The sequence below is a fragment of the Pantherophis guttatus genome, chromosome 6, assembly GCF_059756535.1.
Source record: "Pantherophis guttatus breed Tessera chromosome 6, ASM5975653v1, whole genome shotgun sequence".
Taxonomy (NCBI): Eukaryota; Metazoa; Chordata; class Lepidosauria; order Squamata; family Colubridae; genus Pantherophis; species Pantherophis guttatus.
Window position 1 is genome coordinate 58113685 of NC_142068.1, and position 22688 is coordinate 58136372.

Consider the following 22688-nt stretch of genomic DNA (forward strand, 5'->3'; position numbering starts at 1 on the left):
ATGCAAATGAAAATAGATAATAGGTACCACTTCACTGGGTAGGTAACCATGTTCAGGGTGCCTCTGGTGTATAGTCATGCCAGCCACATGACCATGGAAATGTCTCGGGATAATGCTGGCTCCCTCGGCTAAGAAACAGAGATGAGCAGTGCCCCCTAGAGCAACCATGACTGGACTGGGGAAACTTTACCTTTACCTTTATTTTGTATGTATTTATGTATTTTATCAAACGCATTTATTAAGATTCTGAACATTTCACAAAAAATACAAATCTATTTTTGTTAATAAAAATGCCACAGGGCTTCTAAACTGTTTCTGTCTGTTACTATTCCAAGGCCAAAAAGAAGTAAATTAAACCAGTCACAATACTTTTTTAAAAATAGATTAAAAAAATACACTTGATGTATTGCTATTCTTCACCAATTACTCTTCAGAGAAGAGAATAATAGGAAAGGGCACACTAATCATTCAGTTTTTCATTTGAGAAGCTGTTGCCGAGAAAAGGACAATTTCTTGCTTGTGAATTACATTCCCTGAAGCTTTATCTTCAGCAATCCATTTTTCCCACCTACTCAGCATGTAGAAACAAGCTGCCAATTACATTTTTAAAAAGAGAAGCTGACATAACTTTGTAAAAAATACTTGCATTCCACAAGGGAGTGGAGAAGAATAGAGATGATAAATTCCTTAAAAGGGACAGAAAAGCACAATGTAAAAAGGAAAACCAGAATCAGAAAGCAAAGACGCAAAACAAAATCAGATTAATAGTTTTCTTTTTGCTTGTTTGTTTTCTGAAATTACCACAAGCAACAGAAACTGCAAGCAGAAAAAGAATATCACTCCTCAGGCTCACATTGAAATGGTCCTGCATTTGATTTCTGACAAGTTTAAGTCAGCTCGACAAATTGTATTTGAAGATCCTAGAAAACTTTTCAACCAGCATAGCTAGCTACCTTCTGAGGGAGTTATCAAGGCAGGCCAGATGTCTATGGAGATTCTCAGTCATCTAGGTCATGGTTGTCCCAAGAGGCAACTGGACTTTCTGGTTTTTCTTTGAAGACATTTCGCTTCTGAAGCAAAACGTCTTCAAAAAAAACCCAGAAAGTCCAGTTGCCTCTTGAAAAAAAAAAGCACCTTGGGACAAGACAGGCCAGAGTTATGCATATTTTGCAAAGCAAAAGAAAAATTGTTTTCAAGTAATACATCGGGTTATCATATGGGTTCAGCCTTATTTTGATCCTTTTTGATAATGCTGCTCACAATGAACACATCCCTTTTTCATATTTTGCCTCTCCCCCTTCCCAGCTCAATTCTTCTTTCCCTTCCCCATCCTCAAGACCATTTTAACCATTTCATCATCCATCCTCTCACAATCACACCTGTGTTTTTCTCACATAGGCTAGCTAAATTCACCTTACTGTCTTTTTATGATGCATTGAATTCACTACATACAAAGCAAATACATTTTTAAAGTGAATATATCTACATTAGCAATGTCATAAGAACTGTACTTTTTCATATAGGATGTAATTACCTATGTTTGCAAGGGCAATCATATATTTAAAATATGTATATCATGTAAAAATGCACTGCAAAGCATATCAGTATTTATAATTTGTCTAACTCGGATTCTAAATATTCTAGCAATCCTACTTCCTATTCTCATAATCCAATTTTATCGGGGATCTGGGCTACTTACAACTGCTACCAATTTTCTTTGTCGAATGACAACAACAATAGTATAAACTTGCTGATTTTTGACCCCATGCCTGAATGGTTGGCAGTTTCAAATTCAGGACTTTTAATCAATCTCCAATTGAAGAATTTGTAGGGGACCTAATTTTTCTGGATTTCTTAATTTTAAAAAATATTATTTTATAGTTGCTATATTTAGAGTATACAATTTCCTTTCACTTTCTAAAATTTGAAATTATTTTATCACGCTTCCAATCTTAGAAAGGTATCAAGAATAGTCCCCCTAATATTCCAAGTTGGTCTCCATAAATGTTTAACAATAGTAGGATCCTACTGTGACAAAGAAAACCTAGAAGTTAACTAAACCAGCTTTTGACTCAAAACGTTTTCAATCTTTCTTGTACTTGCAAATCAGTGATAAACAAACTGAACAAGTTAAGAACTTTTGGTATTCATTACCAACTACCTGTATTACCAACTTCTTGGAGTCACCAAACAAGTGAGTTCTTGTCAAGAACAGAAAGAGTCTTCAACAAGATTATTAAATTTGCAACCCACAAAGATAATAATTATGAACTCACAGCAATCAAATTATTCAAAGCAAAGATTTTAAGTTTGCTGCTATATCCTGTTCAAATCTGTGTCAGAAATCAAGGGCACTTCTAACTTTGGAAACTATTCAGTCTAACATTTTGAAGCCCATGTTCTGTGCTTCTTGATTAATTATGAATGCACTTTGACTGTGTCACCCTTGAGGCAAGCTGGAGCCTTTGCTGTCTTAAATTCTGGATAAAATAAATATTCTGAGCAAGCTTGGACTAGTTTACATTCATGAAAAAGCAAATATTCTTGGAAGGGTCTTATTGCAAGCCATTCCCACTATTTATACATTTTCAGGGTCTTAAATAGGGAGTTTTGGATCTTGAAGTTAAAAATATACTGTGAATTTTAAAAAGTCACATGTCTGCTACAATGAACTCACATGTGCTCATTTTACTGAAGTAGATATTTCTAATGATATCTTTCATATCCCATATTGAAGGGTATTTAGATTCACTTGATTTGATGCCAGCCCTCAGTAGTCACTATAAATAGAATTACAGTATTCCTTATCAGGGTTGTCTTTATGTGTGTTCAGATAACAAAGCTGGGTATCTGAGATATATATATATGTAAAATTGGAAGTGTCTTGGCGACGTTTCGACAAAGTCTCATTCGTTATCTTCAGGCTGGTGTTTTCGGCTTATTGGTCCTAGAAGCACGAAGCCAAAAACACCAGCCTGAAGATGACGAATGAGACTTTGTCCAAACGTCGCCAAGACGCTTCCAATTTTACGCGGGAGAAAACCCAAGTAACCAAAGGCCTACATATATATGTGTGTGTGTGTGTGTGTGTGTATGTGTGTGTGTGTGTAATAACTGTATTGTCATTGTATGTGTATACACAGTATACCCATACAACGAAATTCACTTAACACCCAAAGACCAGGTCCAACACACATAACAATCCCCAAACACACTCCCACCCACCACAATTCCCCACCCCTAAACCACCCAAACATCCACACAACAGACCAAGTAATACTGTCCAACAGCTCACTGATGGTGGCCCTTTAGTTCATTGTTGAGTGCTGGGATAAAAACTATTCAGAAAATGTGTGGTCTGAGTTTTAATTGTTCTGTATCTTCTGCCAGAAGGCAACAGTCCAAAAAGATTGTAAGCAGGATGGGAAGAATCTCTGAGAATGTTATTCAACTTTCTCAAACAGTGAAATTTGAAGATGTCGTCCAGGGCTGGTAGCTGGAGTCCAATAATATTCTGGGCAGTTTTAATGATTCTCTGTAGAGCTTTTTGTCTGCTACAGAGCTGCTCCCATACCATGCAAGAATGCCGTATGTCAGGACACTCTCAATGGTTCTGCGATAGTAGGACAGAAGTAGTATATATATATATCCAAGATCAAAAGCATGAAATTAAAGGATAAGCTTCTACTTTGATTTTCCGTGGTCTGAGCTATTGAAAAAGAGTTGTCCATAAATTGTTTGAAATTTTTAGTGCAAAATAGCCAAATGAATAAATGCTCAAATTCAACAAAGGTATAGGCTTAGTTTCAGATTTTTTTGGTCAATAAAAATCACTCAATTACTGTACTTTATGATTTGTAATTAGAATTACAGTAAAACCACATCAAATTAGAGGAACCTCATGGTCCAAAATTGTAACCAAAGCTGCTATTATTGATAATTTTCAGTCCACTCAATAAGGAAAGTTCTCTGGATAAATTAATATCTTGGTATCACAAATAGGGTGAAATTTTCTGAACTTTTTTGTGTATAGTTTGTAGATTGACAATAGCCTTGTCAATAGTCTTGTCTCAATAGCCCCCCCCCCCTTCCCAGCGTATCAATAGTCTTGTCTGTAAATATAGAATTCATTTATACTGAGTGGGTGTGGAAGAAAGACAGCGAGAGAAAGTGAACACTTTTAGGTATCTACAAAGGATGTGGGAGAGGTTTCTGTGGTGAAGCTGTGGTCAATTTATTTGTCTAAATTATTGGTTCTTGCCCTCTGATCTGTAAGCCACAGGCAGTATTTAGAGAACTTCCTGATGGCCTTGGCTCTCACTGACTCAGTCCTGTTCCAGCTTTTGAACACTTTGGAACACATTCCTAGCATCTTCTTTTCATCTGATGCCTTGAGGTTCCTCCTACTATGGTTTTAAAATTCAGCGAAGCTAAACTTTCAAAGCCAAGTGTGCCAGAAATGCAAGGCCTATTCATAAAGCCGCTCTACCATGCTTCATGGTAGCTAAAAGCATTTTACCTTATTTTATAGTCTTATAAAATATTTTATATTTGCACCATCTAAACATGAGCATGGACATTTTTCTATAACGCTTTCTGAGCTGACTTTTTTTGTTAAAAAAAGTTTAAAATAAATATTTGAAACAACAGAAATAATTTAAAAAGTAGTGTATCAGTATTGAGTACTGGACTACATATTACTAGATATTCAATAACTAGATATTCAAAACTATGTAACTTTCTTCATTGTAGCATATTCACTTCAGGTAGAAGATTGAAATCCTTTATCTGTATCTTAAGAAAGAGCTCCCATAATATTATCCGTGTCTTAAGCAGAAATCAGCATTCTTATATGCTAATCACTTATCAGTTCAGGGACCCCCATGTCATTTCTAGTTCTCTTCTTTCTATACTTCTTACTGTCCATACTTACTCAAGTTAATTCTGTATGCATCTGAGCCATAGTCATATCCTGGCAATATTTATTTATTTTTTATTGTGCTCAGGATATTACTTTCAACTTATCGCCAACCCATGACTGATAAATTTATTTGCTTTAATTTATATAGCTACTCTCCTTGCCAAAACAACTTTAAATAGTGCGTGACTATTGGGCAAATAGTGTTTTTCTCGTTCTTCTACACCACCCAAGGCAGCTGCAAGGTGTGTAAAATCTGTTAAGATTTGTCACATAATGATGTAATGGCATATAGGAATGACCTTGAGGGACGAAGGGAAGAGCTGCAGACAAGAAAAGGGAGGAGCCTGAAGTTGTTCAGTGATCAGAAAGAAATTTAGGAAGGACCCACCCTAATCGATCAGGCTGTTGACATTGGGAAAGCAGACTTGCAAGTTTCTGTTAATGTACCTTTACAATAAAGTAGAATTAGCTGATTTGTTTGGCAATTTAGGAACAGCAGAGGAGCAGCTGGTTTCATGCCAGTCCAGTTTCCTGCCAACTCAAGGATGAGTAGCTAATGCTCCACCTGAACAGTGAGAAAAAGCCTAAACATGGCAGTTCCTTTATTTTTTTTGCTACAGCAGACCAAAGCTCCTCCTCCTCTAGAAATATTTGACTAACTAAAAGTGTATCTCTTGAGTAATCGTTCTGTTCTTCTGAGCATTGTTAATTATTGAAATATTTTTAATAAATCTCCTCTTTTGTATTTAATAAATCTCTATTTCATGGGGATTAGTAAGTTTTCAATCATTGTAACTTTTCTTTTTCTTTGGCGATTAGAAAAATCAGATTAAAGTGTACAATAATAGACAACTGTATGTTCTTTGCGAACTGTAGAGGTAAACAGAAAAACTGTACTTAAACTTTTGCTTCCTTCCACCACATCAAATGCAAAATGAAGAAAATGTCTAGGCTGGATATTTCTGAAGCTCTTAACAATGTTAATTCCTGTATTTTTAGCTTGTTCTCTGACTGGGCCATTTTCATTTTGAAGTAAAGCTCCGATTCACCCCACAGTTTATTAATGGAAAAAGTTTTGCCTGCTTTTCCCATTGGATGGTTCCTAGTAAGAAAGGAATCAGTGGGTTTTCATTGCCTGCTACTCTCACACAATTGACTGGTGGAAAGTAGAACTTTGTTTTCCCACTATTAATGGCAGCAGGAAATGAGTAATATATTATTAGGAGTAAATGGAATAAAATTTTCTATATAAGTCTGGCCTGGCAACCTGGGTAAATCTCAAAGCTAAAAATGTTGCTAGCTATGCAAAAAGTTATTTAGCCACAATCACAAATCATTTAACTAGCCTGGCACAGCTATAAGCTGTGGTTTATTTATACTTTTATAAATTTCCTTCCCTCCTTCAGTCCTTGGGCATTCCCTCCTTTCCACTCCTATTCCCGGTCCAACCACAAGGAGAAATTTCAAAGCTTTTGTTTTTAATTTCAATTAATCACAGTTTACTGCCAGAAGCCTAAATTATAATTAATTACGTCTAGATGCAATCCACAACTTGGCTTAAGACTGGCCATATTTTAAGAAGAGTCAGGTTTAAGAGCAAGCTAGTCTTAGTTCAAAACTAGCGAGGGCCACACAGGAGGGACTTTGCAATACTTGCAATATGGTTTTTGTAGTACTGTTGCACTGTCTAACCAACGTGGGTTTTGTTGAATTTTAAATTTGCTTTTTAAACTGTACAGGACATGTAGTCCTCAACGTACCACCACAATTGAGCTCAAAATTTAGGTTGCCAAGTGAGAAATTTGTTAAGTGAGTTTTGCCCCATTTTACGACTTTTATTGCCACATTTGTTAAGTGAATCACTGCAGTTATTAAATCAGTAACTTGGTTGTTAAGTGAATCTGGTTTCTCCATTGACTTTGCTTGTCAGAAGGTTGCAAAAGGTGATCATATGACCCCGGGACATTGCAACTGTCATAAATGTGAGTCAGTTGTCAAGCTTCCAAATGTAAATTACACGGGGATGCTGCACACTTTTTTCCATGTCTTTGTAACTTTGTCACTAAGCGAACTGTTGTAAGTCAAGGACTATCTGTATTGCTAATAATTTGCCACATGCCTTAAGCTTCAAGAAAAGCCTCTCTTTCAGAAACCAGATTGCAGGAGAGCATTGGATACATTGTAGATCAGCGGCCCCAAAAACTTTTGGGCACCTGTTCCATGGAGGAACCTGTTCCATGGAGAGAGTTTTTTTCTGCAGACTGGAGGGGGCATGGTTTTGCATGCTGCCTGCATCCCCATGGGGAATGGGGTTTCACTTGTTTGCGTGGCCCAGTTTCTGGCATGCCAGGGTCCACTACCAGTCCACAGACTGGTGGGTGGGGACCTCTGTTGTAGATAACAGTTTTCTCAAACCTCCATGAACAAAGAAAATATTTAAGCTCACCCTTGGGCAGTGCTGAGAATCTATTTTGATGTTTTTCTTTTGAAAATGTTTCTTTTACTTTTACTCACAATACAAGGCTCTTTTCTATGGCTACACTCACATATTATTGGATATTTTAATTCTTATGATGTGACTGGACAGCTGACCATTTCTAAACCAATCAGCTTTTGCTTTGAAGAACTTCGTTGCGCTAACTATAAAAGTAAATGTAAGCCATTTTTCCTGGTTCCCCCTTTTCCTAGAGGGACACCACTTTAGCAAAGTACTCTAATAAATTGCTTTTAAATGATCTTCCCACTTGGTTGCTTATTAGAAGCTGAGGCAGAACCCAGAGCCAGATTTGGCCATCAAAATTGACAAAATGCCAGTCAGCATCTCTAGGGAACCATGATGCCTTTGGTCATCATTTCAGAGATATTTCCTTGTTGAAACAGATATAGGCATACATAACCATAGGCAGGCATAAAATTAGTGAGATAGTGACTTCCTGTTGACTTTCACAGTGAGTTCCCTTGCAGGGAACTTCAAATGCTGGCAGGGAGCATTTGAAATCTTCCTTCCTTTGTCCCTCCCTTCCTTCCCACTCTTTCCTTCCAACTTCTTTCCTTCTCTTTCCTCCCTGTTACTTCCTGCCTCCCCCTTCTTCCTTCCTTCTCACTTCCCCATGTATTGGCTTGTGGGAAGCTTGCAGGAAGAAAATCAGTGTGGAAGCCAGCAGGAAGTTATGAGTCCAAAGTCAACAGATAGGTAAGTGGCTCCTTCTGGGTGCAGGAGGGTGCATAAGTGTGGGGAAGGGGCAGGGAGACTGATCAGAGCAAGTTGCAACCTTTCCTGCCAGCTTCCCCATTACTTTCTTCCTGTAAGTTTTCCACAAGAAAAGCATTCCATTCAGAAGGTTACAGAGAGAATTGGCAATTACAATCAACTTTATAGTTCCCGCCAGCTTCCCCATTGCTTTCTGGGAAACTGTCAGAAAATTATGGAAACCAGGACCACATCACTATGGTTAAATCTGGTGATATGACAGAGGTGTTGAAACAACCATAATGCCCCTAAATTTCATTCCCATAGGAATCATGAATCCCAACATTCTCTAGCTCATTGGAGTTACCTTGGCTTATTTATTGTTGCTTATACCTTTCAATTTTGCTCAACTGAAGATTACAAACAAACACACATGCAGGTTTTAGTAGCATATAGCTGATAGCAACAGTTTCTACATCATAGAACCTGTCTTCACCAGAGAAAGAGAAGGAATACATTATTTTAAGAGGATTTGCACCAGTGGTAAAATCCAAATTTTTTTACTACCAGTTATGTGGGCATGGCTTGTGGGCGTGGTGTGGCTTGGTGGGTGTGGCTTGGTGGCCATGGCAGGGGAAGGATACTTCAAAATCTCCATTCCCACCCCACTCCAAGGAAAGGATATTGCAAAATCCCCATTCCTCTCCACTCCTGGGGGAAGGATATTGCAAAATCTCCATTCCCACCCCACTCTGGGGCCAGCCAGAGGTGGTATTTGCTGCTTCTTCAAACTACTCAAAATTTCCGCTACTGGTTCTCCGAATTGCTCAAAATTTCCGCTACCAATTGTTCAGAACCTGTCAGAACCTGCTGGATTTTACCTCTGATTTGCACACTGTGTAAACCTAAATAGTTGAGAACTGTGGTTTACTAAAACAAGCAGTATATTAGTGTATCTTCCTCATAACTACTTGGCTTCTGTCTAGCAGAAGCCTAAAGAAACTACAGCTTTTTCTGTTGTAGTTTGTTTGGAAGCTGTACAATCTAGGAACTCTTTCACTTTTTCCCAAGGAGCCTTCTGTGAAGACATGCTCTGTTATGATACACCAGGGTGTCAAACTCACAATGACATGTTGTCGTCACGTGATGTATCACAACTTTCCCCCCCTTCGCTTAAATGGGGGTGGGGGTGGCCAGCATGTAACGCATCCAGCCCGCAGGCCGCGAGTTTGACAACCCTGTGATACACTAACCAGCTGAAGGAGAAGAAAATATTTTTAAAATGTCAGGGTAGCACCTCTGAATTCATTTTAAAACTCAAGTTAGTGCATTCACCTTACACAGGTTGTATCACTGAAATAACAAGGAAAGCTATGCTAGAATTAAGAGATTTTTTTTCATTCCAAGTAATGGGAAATCCATTTCTCCAGAGCCAGCTCAACAATATTGTTTGATTTGCAGCTTATGTCACATGTGACTGGTTCATCCTGATCTAGTCCCAAACCAGGAAATGTTCCTACTGTACATGTTATACCTGAACCAGAGAATTATCATTAGATCAGTTCTAGTAGGAACTGCTGCATAACAGACCAGATGGACCTGTGCAGCAATTAGACAATCTTATACAGAATATAGCTTGTTTTGCAATTCATTTGGTTGCCTTCTGAGCCTTGTATCTGTTCAGGTAGCTAAGATGGAAAAGACAATGAAGATTAACAATTTTACAAGATAAGATCAAATGTGCAATTCATGTTTACAAGGAAGTTTGGCAGTGTGCAATCCTGTCCCTGTAGTTCTCTAGGAAATGTCTTTCATAATGAAGTTAAAGAACTCTTGTTTCTAATGGAGCTACTGTTGTGGTAAAGTTAGCCAGTTCTCACTCTCTGCTCATTAAAGTTTTTGGATTCTTATCCAGTTATTCTCTTTGTTGATACCCAGACCGAGTACAAAGGCAATTATGGCCTCTGGGATAAATTCCACTGTAATTCAACTATGCTGTCACACACCCTTCATCATTGGGCACACCCTGCGTTTGCTGGTGAGAACATAGATAACCTCTTCCAATTCTTCAAAGGGATTGCTAAATCAGACAGAACAAACATATACCAAGCATGTGGGGGCAGATCTGATGTAGGCAATTTAGATAACCATTAGATGAATGTCCTTGCCTTATAAAGCCCAAGGCTCTGGGAATGAGGAATATGCAATAAAGCATTTTGATAAGTGTTGTATTTAATTCATCTTATCTAAGGAGGACCTGTATGGGTGCTAAATAATATTTTTTCCCCCAGTGTCATGTTATAGGGATCTAGGATGGACAAAATCTTCTGCTGGAACATAGTCTAAATTTGGATGCACAGTTCATGGTACATATAGTATGCTGGCCCTCTATTCCTCATATAAATGTATTTGTTGTGTTCAACGCCTTAGGGAGTTCAGAAAATGTCTTCTAAGAAAAGAAGGCTCAGGAGTCAAGTGTAAGAGAATTGGAAGCAGCTACCTTGACATTATCTGTAAACAAACTGATTCTTATAGCTGGAACTACCTAAGACCGCACACATTGCTTGTATGTAGGGTACTATGCCACAGCTGCAGAAGTGGGGTTATACTCTCAGTTCTATCTTTCTCATTTACTCTGTGAAAGAATTCCACCCTTGACCTCCCATGCTGAACAGAGATTATTGAACAGAGATTATTGAATAAGAAAATTTACTTGCAAGTACCAGCCTGTATGCAAAGCCTCCACACAATCCAAATGATGGCAATATATAATATATAAGATTGTGTGAGACCCCCACAACTGGGAGCAATAGGGGAGATGAGGTTTTGAAACTGCTTCTGGAAATTTGTACGACTATTTTCATGTGATTTATTATGCTTAGGGATTGAAATAAATAACAATTAACAAGATCATTGTTCACAAACACATTTACATCGTCATCTTATTTTTGCCATGAAAACTAGTTAGCTTGCATCCATCTAATTTCAGTCTGTACTAGCAGGTGGGAAGCCTGTGAGGCTCCAAGTAATATTGGTCTCTACTAGTTCCCATGAACCAGCATGGCCAATTATAAGGGCTAAAGAGAGTTGTTGACTTTCACACACACACCAATTTAGAAGCCGACAAATTCCTATACCGTTGTTTCACCTATCTTTTTAAGCTGTCATTCTCATTTCTATGCCATTAGAATCCAAGTGCAAGAATAAATGTGTAAAATAAAATGCAAATAAAAACCTCTATGAAAATTATAACACAGGCATCCCCTTATAGTGCTGGTCCACATAAGCCATCTCAGATGTCAAAGTCCTTTATAGTAACTCTAACATTATTCCCTTCTTAAGTGAAACCAGAGTTGTTGCTGATCAGACCTCAAACAAGAAATGTGTTGGGAGCCACTACCAAAAAAAACTTTTCCCATGGGAACTTTACCAAGGCCCATTGACCTCATTTCACAAGGAGTGAAAACCTGCCACATTCTCACTCAGGATGGGAGTACAGGGTAGATTAATTCAAACTAGAGAAAATGGTCCTGAAAATACCTAGGAGCCAAGCATATTATAAGGTGTTAAAGGTCAAAAACAATATTCTGAATTGTAGCCAGAAGCCTAAAATATTGCTGGTGCTTAGTTTCAGCATCCCACTGCTGTATCAGGTGCCTTCAGACCAAGCCTTGAAACACAATATCTGTCACCCTTCGCCATTGAAGCTTACTGGGTGATTTTGGTTCCGTCATTCTTTTTCAGTCCAATGTATCTCAGAGTACTGTGAGGTAAATTGGAGGCAACCGTATGCATTTTCCTTGAGCTCTTGAATGAAAGAAAAAGGAACATGCTAGCTACACCTGTCACTGATGAATGAAACATCATTTTACATTCCAGATTGATTCCCTGCAACTTCCTATGATCTAGTTTTATACTTTCAAGTCCACATCCCATTTCTTACTTCAATTTTACAGCTATATGTACAACAAAATCATTAAGTGCATTTCATTATTATTTGCTTTATTTTAAAAGTTTGTATATAAAAATTAATGAAGTGATTCTAGGAATAATAAACGTCTGTGAGGTAAATAATGGTGATACCATTGATTGGGTTCACACATACTTTATTTATTTTGCAAGCCAAAATCACTGAGCCAAACCATACAAGCCATATTATAGCTAAGCATGATGTGTGAATTCAGTCAGCAAAAACAAGCTATTCTTTCAATATAATGTTGTCCCCTAAAACGTACCATATCTTTACCCATACTGGAACATATATATAATTCTTACTTGTGAAAACCGCTGTACCACAAATCATTTTCTTTCTTTCTTTCTTTCTTTCTTTCTTTCTTTCTTTCTTTCTTTCCTTCCTTCCTTCCTTCCTTCCTTCCTTCCTTCCTTCCTTCCTTCCAACCCAATCAAAACAGGGAACAAATTATTGGTGTTTTGGATATAAAAGAACAATGGGACAAAAGAAAACACTTTCCTTATTGGATCACCTGCAGTTTGCAACCAGGACATGCTCATTACTGATAAATCTCAGTATTTCCTTCGTCCATTTTCCACATTTAAGAAAGCATCAAGCATCCATAGCACATATGTTCTCTGTTGTAACTCCAATTGTGCTTTTATGCTATTTATTCCTAAAAATCATAGTAACAGCATAAAGTTTGATAAATCTTGGTTACTGCTAACAAGGAAATATTATTAGATTGAAGCCAGAACAAATAGTTGATTTACTAGTACTTTTTGAATGATCCTAACAGTATGTAACATCCTAAAGCCAAATAATACATGATATTGGAGATCCATGATAGATACAATCTGTGGAATTTGTAAAGGGCTGTTGGTGCATATAGCTCTATGCTCATGCTGTACGTGTGTTTATGGGTGGGTGGGTGTTTATGGGTGTGCATGTGTATGTGGGGTAAATTAAAAACAATTGCCTTAGCATTAATTGAGATTGTTGCACTGAATGGAAGGAGTTAAACATTTTTTTCAATGTCATTTCCCCAACTTTGCAAGGCTCTCACATGTTCTGTAGTAAAAATTACGTAAATGAATATATATATTCATACACACACACACACACACACACACACACACACATATTGCCAAACAATAGCTTGGAGAGGATTTTCCTCTAGACAGAAAATAGCATGAGAATCTTTTTTTAAAAAAACCCTGCCCCTTTTCTTCCCTACATATGTTTTTAAGGTTTATAAATTCACCAAGTATCTTGGTCATCAAGCTTCAAAATATCTATCACACACCAATGTCTTTTTTTGATGTTCTTAAAACTGGTGAGGAGATGGGGGCTGAGTAAGTGTGTGAAAATCATAATAATGTATAAACTTATACATTATGTAATCAATGTACATCCAGGTTTTATTATTATTGTCTCTAAGCATTCATCTGAGGTTATGAAGTAAGACCAGCTGCCTGCAATTACTGCAGGTTCAAATCTCGCCAAGGCTCAAGGTTGACTCAGCCTTCCATCCTTTCTAAGGTAGGTAATTTGAGGACCCAGTTGTGGGGGCAATAAGCTGACTTTGTATAAATATACAAAAGGATGAAGGCTATTGCTGAGCACATTGTAAGCCGCCCTGAGTCTCTGCTGCCCTGAGAAGGGCAGCATATAAATCAAATTTTAAAAAAAAAAAGTATTCTTCATTATCCAACCAATAGTAAATGAAAACTTTGAGAAGAGTACATAAAGCAGGGGTGTCAAACTCGCAGGGTCATGTTGTCGTCACGTGATGTATCGTGACTTTTTTTCCCTTCATTAAAATGGGGGTGGGAGTGGCCAGCATGAAATGCCTCTGGCCTGTGGGCCGCGAGTTTAAAACCCCTGACATAAAGGATGTAAAATGTTTCATTAACGTGCTTTAGAGTACAATAGAGATACCAAGTTCAAGTTTTGAATTTTCTTCAGCCCTTTGAAAAAGCCAGTAATATAGTTGGGTGATAGAAAAGTTCCAAAAGTTAGGATACAAGGGATGTTCTCCAAGGTGTCAAACAGTCAAGATGGCAGCTATAGTAAATGATCAGAGCTTTGCCCCATTTATGAGTATTGCCTGTAAAAAGGGGCAGAGCTCTGATCATTCTCTGCCTTCATTTTTTTGGTCTATGTGTACTACTGAGAGGCTTAAACTATTACGATTATTTAAAACATTGAATCATGTTCTCAATGTGAATACAACATTTGATTCAATATATCCACAGTAATGGAGTTTCAGAATGCAAAATGAAGGACACGCTTACTGTACATATGGGATACTAAATGACTTACTTTAATTGTCTCACATTGTTTAAGCCAACTAAATAAACCACATCCTGGCTCAAACCAACTCCCTGTCCCCCACCCCAGCTACCCGTTGAATGCCATAGTGTTGTCTGTATCACCAGAAGAGATGAAAAGGGAGTAATGCTTACTAGGCTATCTTTCCTGATGCTATTTCAAGTTTCCTAGTGGAGGAAGGACAAGAATTAATTGCATGTGTTCTTAAAATTTATTTGCAAGATATGCCTTGGAAAATTAGCTATGGTTAGCATACACGACCAGTACTCTAATATGCCCTTCAATCAACAGTGACAGCATGTGGAAAAATGTTTTTTTTCAAAAGGGGAAATGACACATCTCCATAACCTCTACAATGACACATCTCCTTAACCTCTACAACTGCACAAATTCTACTTGCAGTGCAGGTGTGCTTTCCTGTACATTGCAATATTGCAGAGGAATGCAACTTCCGTTGACTCAAGAGCCACACCAAGTTTGCACAGCATTTTAAAAAGTGGTCTTCATAGTGCAGCCAGGGTTATATTTTAGAGCAGGGGTGTCAAACTCGATCTCATTGAGGGCCGCATCAGGACTGTGTTTTACCTCGGGGGCAGGGTGGACATGGCCAGAGTGGGTGTGGCCAGCTTGACCTCACTCGTGTTGGGTGTGCCTGTGGTGGCCTGAGCGCTCTGCCAGCAAAAACGGGCTCCCGAGCTCCATTTTTGGCTGCAACAGCTTCCTGCAACACTCTGCCAGCAAAAACAGAGCTCAGGAGGGCCGCCCGCGGCTCTCCTGAGCTCCCTTTTTACTGGCAGAGGCACCACAGGCCAGCTGTTTCCAGGTGGTCCCACGGGCCAGATATAAGCACCACGGGGGCTGAATTCAGCCCCTGGGCCTTGAGTTCGACACCCCTGTTTTAGCGGGTTCAGCTATTTTAATAAGTGAAATGGATGTTCTAGGTTTTGCAAAAAGGTTTAAAGCATCCATTTTACCCCTTACAAATCTGAAAGTACAAGGACCTCCATGGTTTTTGTTTGTTTGTTTTCTTTATTATCCAGTCAGTTAGAAAGGTGACTATTAAAAAAATATGCTAGTGGGCTACAAGCTTTCCACTTTTTCATAGGGATGGGACTCTTGTTCCTTTTTGACCACTGAAATTTCAATTTTTTTTTTGCCCAGTGCAGATTTAATCAGTGATTTAATATCCCAATGGTTACAGTGTGGGACATTAATCATGGAGATAACTGTCAACCAGTTATTGATAATCTTAACGCTTTTGGAAGGAAAAAAAGCATGCAAACCAACCTGAATAAACCAAATACAAGCCAATTCAAATAAAAGAACACCAGTGTAAAACTCATTGGTGGACAAAACCTTTTGTTAGGCAAAAACAGAAAAAAAAAGTCAAATAGGTCTTTCTCTAAACTTTCTGGGTTCTGAAGTAACATAGGACATAATTAGCAGCTGAGTGGAAGCCTGTGACAAAAGCCCAATTCTGTAGGCCAGAGTGAAAAATCAAAAAGCAACTCTCAAAATGCAGTGGTTAACCATTTCCATAGTCTTGTCAGGAAAACTGCCATCAGGAATTTCTGTAATCAGGAATTGAGCTTGTCTTGACGACATTCTTTCCTTTCCTCTGCCCTTCTTTTTATAGTTGGGACAGTGGTCCTTTCTTATATTTTGTGAGATGAAGAAAGAATGGAGAAAGTATGAGACTGCAATGTATTCAAATCTAATTGCAAGAATTGGATACCAATAAATAAATCTGTCTCCAAGCTTTAGCAGTGACTCTTTTACACAGCATTTTGGAACCATCCTTTCTTCCAACCAAGATAACTGATAACTTAGCTACATTGCTGGGAAATTTAGAGAAAAGCTAAATCTTAAGTATGATATAATTAATTGAATAAGTTATGGGTTTTCTTTTCACGAAAGGTCTTTTTAATCACATAACATGGCCATGAAAAAAAATTGTATGGAACAGAGGATTGTGAAAATAGGCTGCTAAACACCTTTTATTGCTAACTACAGTACTCTCCAAATTACAACTCTTTCCAATTGTTTTTTTCTCCCCTTATGATCTAGTCTGAAATGCTGGTCAGCTTCACTGAGCAGTTTTGTACAGAAATATTACATAAGATCAACTAAAGAGGGGAAATCAGCAGCGTAAGGACCTTTATTTCTGAGTCCTGTCAGTCAAGAATAAACAGAATTAGCTCAGACGGTTCTGCCAATCCTCCTTCCATCAAAACAACACCTATTATCTCAATGCTTGATAAAGTATCCAAGAGATTCCAATGAATTGATCCTCAAAGTAACTAAAACAGCTGCCATTTCAAAACTGGCTAGACTGTAGATAATAATTTTCTTTAAATTTTGGAGACTCAGTTGTTGTTCCAGAGATTAATCCCATCAATTTAGGCAGATTAAACAATATGTTCATTGACTCCTTGTTTTGTCTTGGATTGACAACTGGAAATGCAGGCGCTTGGTCAGGTCTACTAGAAGGCTGAGAAAATAATTAACCTTAACTTACTAAGGTAAAATAAGCAACCTTAACTCCAATACATAACTTGGAAGACACTTTTGTGTTAAATGGCATCATGCTCACTGGCCCAAGTTTCAGAAATACATCCTAAGTCATCAAAAATAAGTCATGAATTAAATCAAATTTCTCTTCCACTGATCTGTTGCAAGAAGAAAATATATGCTGCTCATGATAAAGCAGGATAGCAACCTGGGAGAAACTTTCCAGTGGAAGATTTCACCACTGCGGTCTTACAGTTGCATTCCAAATTCAGGCTAATGAGCCCACATTATATTTAGCAATGCCTTGATTTAGCCAAGTGGCTCAAATTGTTGACTGATCTTCAATAGCTGGGTTCATACAACGTACTAATCCAAAGCAGTAACCAAAGCAGCTGACTATATTATTCTCTCTGTTCAAAATATGCCAGAGTGCTGCAATCTTTTCTTTAGGCTAAACTTTTATGTTTAGGCTGAACTGAAATTATAGTACCTCCAGATCCCACCACGGAAATTCAGATAGTATATTTCATAAACAAACACTAGCAAATGATAACATAAAGTCGAAATCCAAGTCCATTCTAAACAGTAGACTCTCCGTTAAAAGACTTATAAAACCCACATCCTGCTTGCTTTTGGAGTGAAGCCAATCCTTCAGTGGAATTAAACTATGCCATATTTTATACAAGTAAAATAAATAATTTTTCAGGGATTCTTCTTTATAAGAAAGCCAGAAAGGTCTACTCATCAGCACATTTTAACACACACAGAGAAACATATACACAGCTCTTTTTACTCTTAAAAAAATTAAAAAAGGCTATTCTAACACTTCTAAGCAACTTGTGGAATGTCTTCACTTCATTTTCACTTGCTAAAATGCCCCTCTATAATATAAATAGATGTAAGTTTATGGCGCTGAAGCCAAGCTGCAAGTCAGTTTGCATGCTTGAACAGTACATAAACTTTATTTAAAAGTGTTATTCTACAGCTACTAATTGTTTAACATTTTGGAATATGCATGATACATTGAAAACCAAACATAGGACCGCCCTCCTCCAGATGTACACTAACTGGTTGTGGATGTGTTTGTGGAAAAATTCAGTGTCTGCTTATTTTTAATTTAAGAAAATAAGTTAATTTTAGATCTCAAAGTATCTTTTAAAAACAGTAAGGTGGTCTGACCACTTAACTAGCTGCCCCAGCATTAAAAAAACCATGCATAATTGGAAAGATTGACAGACAAATCTTTTACCATCTGCAACGGTGCAATCAATCCCATTAGAAAAAAAAATATTGCTAATTATTCGGAGATACAAGCCCACACAAAATTATTTTGTTCTGTTGTAGGTTCAGAATACAATTATGTTCCCTCTAGCACTTAGAATGGTGAGATCTTCTTGATGTGTAACATCAATGACTTTGCAGTACAATCCCCGGAGGCTACTTAAAGTTTTGTGCTATTAACTTTTCTTTACAGATTGAAAGACTGAGCATAAATATAGGCAAATCTTAAAAAGATCTTCCCTGATTTTTCATCAGCCTTTCCCATTCAGACCATTCCACAATTATTTTAAATGAAAAGACCTACTATTTAGTTCTCCAGGCAGCATATCACCTATATAGTTTTATGCAGCATAAAAGTGCATTCAGCAATTTTTTTGTCTTATGTTATGCAAGCTTTCTAACTAATTAACCTTTCTTGTTCCTCAGCCAATTTATAATTCTGGAATATTCCAGAAGCAAATCATAGTTAGCTCTCCTTTGAATAACCTGTGTCATTTAACAAGCCTCTAATACTCTTAGTATATTATTAAATCACATCAATCAGTCATCAAATTGAAACCTGCAGGTTTTTGCTCAGATGTGAGATGTGAAATATTAAAAGTCTGAAGACCGGAGCTGGCAGGCTGATATATGAGGAGGTGAGCATAGACCCAAAAAACAAAATACTATATTTTGTAAAAGACATGCTGAACACCATCTACAGGCCCTGATGAAAAATGGATGGCAACTATTCCTTTGCAACAAAAGGAAAAAGTATTTAAACATTGGATCTTATGTAGAATCTAGAAATCTAGATTCTTAGGCCAATATATCTTCCTCGTAATTGAAAGTGGATCTTGGTTGTAATTAAGTTTATCAATAAAATTAGTTACCTGTCCAAGTCTTATGCCTAAATCTTCTGCTAATCTCATGTATGTGTTCCTAAAGAGGTATTTATTGCTATGCCCAGGAAATAGCTCCTGATGTAGACAGGAGTTCTCATTCCTCTGTCAAATTACTGCTCTTTTGCTGGCTTCATTTCATAAGTCAGTGGAGGGAGGAGTTTCCCAAGAAACAATTTTTCTCCCATTTCAAGGGATAATGAGAGATGGAAAGAAAACGTATGCTCTGAACAGATGTTTTAAAGATGTAATGTCAAAGGTAGACAATCTCAAGTCCATAGATCACAGATGGACTACTCTACCCATCCAGCACTGATGATCTCAAATAAGGGTCTTGCCTTTTCTTGAATGATATCATGTATGTATGTATGGTGAATGGCCTAAAGTCACCAACTTGAGGTTGGTGACTATATGCATTCAATAAATAAACAGATAAGTCATCTCCATGGTGGTTTTTTTTTTTTTTTTTGTTCATTACATTTCTCCTTGGGTGAAATTGATCTATGAGACCTTCTCTGCACATGGCTCATTTGCTTCCATCTTGACCATATACAGAAAATCAAACCAGACCTGATGGTCTTCTCAGTAATTTATCTGAAATTGCATTGGACAGATACTTATGAAAATCAGATGGAAAACTTCTGTGGAAGAAGGAATGCACTGAAGAGATACAGCAAGAAGATAGGCTTCCCTATTATTAATTATGACTACAGGTAGTCCTTGATTTACAACCACAATCAAGCTCAAAATATATGTGGCTAAGTGAAACATTTGTTAAGAGGGTTTTGCCTCATTTTGCAACTTTTCTTGCCACATTTTTAAAACTAAATCACTGCAATTATTCAGTTAGTAACACGGTTGTTAAGTGAATCTGGCTTCCTGGTTGACTTTGCTTGTCAGAAGGTTACAAAAAGTCATCACATGACCCCAGTCATAAATACAAAACAGTTGCCAAGCATCCAAATGTAAATCACGTAACCATGGGGATGCTGTAATGGTCGTAAGCAGGGGTGGGATTCAAGTAATTTAACAACCTGTTCTCTTCCCTAATGATTTCTTCCAACAACCAGTTTGCCAAACTGCTCAGAAAGTTAAAAACTGGTTTTCCCAAAGGGGTGCGAACTGGCTGAATCCCACCACTGGTCGTAAATGTGAGAAATGGTCATTAATCACTTTTTTCAGTATCTTTGTAACTTCAAACAGTCACTAAATGAATTGTTGTAACGCAGGACTACCTGTATGCCTTTCTTCCACTTAGAACCCACTCTTCAGTTCAAATTCATAAAATATTTCAAGGCAGGAACTGCACACTTTCAGTAGCATGCTGCAGTTACAAAAATAAAGATATGCAAACAGAACTTTAGCACAACAGCCTTACAAAGTACCTTTCTATGTTCAGGTTGCAACTAGATGAAAAGATAACACAACAGCCTTTTCATGAACTATTTGTGCATTTATATTTTCAGTTTAAAGAACTGGATTAACTGTACAGTCCTGAACATATCTGAGGCTAACATCTGAGAGATGGGCGGTACCTAAATTTGATAAATAAATAAAATAAATAAAAGCATGTTAGAGCATTACATAAACTTGCGTAGGAGGATAAAAAGTGTTGAAAGAATCTTGGTGCCATTGGTGTCTCGTGATCAGGATTCTTCAAATGAAAAGCTTGTCTTTCTCCAGGCAGTTATGTGAATTTTATATCAAATTGCAAAGATACCTGGAGGAAAGTCTTTGGGAGAAAAAAATAAGGCAGGCAGGTAGATACAAAAGCAGGTATTCCTTCAAGGGCTAATCTTAGGTCTGCTAATCCACAAGGTTTTACAGTTAAACTTTAAACACCACCATTTAAATTCTTGTCAGAAAGGGCTAGCAAAGTCATCCTGGTGTCTTTACTAGGATGTCAACTTTGATTTAACTTTAAAAGTGCTTCCCAATCCCTCTCATTGCATGATCAGCCCTAGATTAAACCAGAGTATGAATTACCTAGATTACATTTACACTGCTTCACATTTATTATAGTAGTCCACTTGAATATGTTGCAGATCTCGGATAAAGATACTTCCAAGCTCTGCTAACCAAAAATACTAACAATTAAGCTAGACCTAATAAAGCATACAATGTATTTGCACCCCAGTGCAATATAAGCAAACATAAAACCCAGATAAAGAGCTCTGTGAAAATCTGTATACCAGAAAACTCATTGTCATAAAAACATGCATGGATGCTTATTTATCTTATCCAAAGCAATTGAGTGGTACCACAGTTAATGCTGAACTGTCTAATTCAATGGCAAAGAATAGAGTTGAAAAATAAATGTGTTCGCACCTACAAATATGTATATGTATTTGCATGTACATGTGCAATCAGATATATTTTCTTGTTGTTGCAAAGTTTTCCCCCCTAAATATTATAAATAACATGACTTTGCTTTTAACTGACAGAGAATGAATGTTTGCCACTATCTATCTATGCCTTGTTTCACTTTATAGATCTTTTCAATTAGATTTGATTTCTTCTGGTGATACCCATCACTGTTTGTTCCCATAGACATACACGCACACACAAAAAGCATTTTACAGAAGAGACATTTTTAAAGCCAAGCAGAAACCAAGCTAGGATGAAAATTAGGCGATGCTTTGTTCATAGTTTCACATCTAAAGTGCTCTGTCAGCTACAGACAATTTTTCCTCTGTATCTTACCCAAGCAACAGCTTACTAAGAAATTCACATGATCCTTGCACTGTCCACATCCTTGTAAATAAAACTAAGCAGAAAACAAAATGTAGCAGTATTTTGCCTTGAAAACAACCAAGCCCAAACAGAGAGGCATCAGCCAGTCCAACCCTTGCCAGTAGCCGCGTTGTTCCTAATAAACACGTGAGTCCTTTTTCCACTCAATCCATTCAAGGAACACAGAGAGAATTCATTGATTAAAATGCCCTCTCTGTATTCCCATATATCCAGCAGTAAAAAAAGAAAAGAAAAGAAAAGAAAAGAAAAGAAAATCATATAAGTACAATTTGAAAAAGAATGAAGCTTCAATAGTACCTGGCCTGTATTTGTTCACTCAGTTCATGCAGAGACTTCGGGAACATGAGAGTTTGCTAGAGTAGCAAAGCTGTGATTGCATAGGTGTGTCTTACACTACCTTCTGCAAGTTGCGGCTTGACATCGTTCCCCTTTTGTGTGGGTGGCATTCATACAGAGAGGCAGAGGCACAGACTTGTAAGTCAGAAAATGGTATCACAAGGCAAAGTTAACTCACTGCATGCCTTGAACGTACAGAGAGCCCAAACACATCATACGTGAGACAGAGGCTTCTCTTTTCTATAATCCGAAAAACTGCTACTCGTTTAATTTTCAGGGATCCAAGGTTTTTCCCCAAAGGGACTCTTTTCAATGACAGAAGTTTATGACAAAGCAAATCAGCAAGCTGGGGCTCAGGCATCTTTTATTCCAATGTTTGGATTGTTATGTGGTCACCTGGATCTTATAAGCATTTAATGATTTAACTCAGTGGTTTCCAATTGTAATAGTGACCCCATTTTTCTATCTCAAATAATGCCATTACGGACCCAAAAAACCCAGACTTCGTTGTTTTACACAAGGATTATC

The 22688-nt window shown here is 37.6% G+C and overlaps 1 protein-coding gene across 6 annotated transcripts in view; it reads right to left on the reverse strand.

Moving 5' to 3' along the window:
- The window catches only part of FGFR2 (fibroblast growth factor receptor 2), a 158225-nt gene extending 135927 nt beyond the window's left edge, over positions 1-22298 (reverse strand). For 2 of the 6 annotated variants that reach the window (XM_087872956.1, XM_087872953.1), the window contains exon 1: positions 22122-22298. The gene's annotated coding sequence lies outside the window, so the exon portion shown is untranslated. The remainder of the gene's footprint in view (positions 1-22121) is intronic. The other 4 variants (XM_087872961.1, XM_087872958.1, XM_087872955.1 and 1 more) reach the window with 3 other exon arrangements.
- Between the last annotated feature and the right edge of the window lie 390 nt (positions 22299-22688).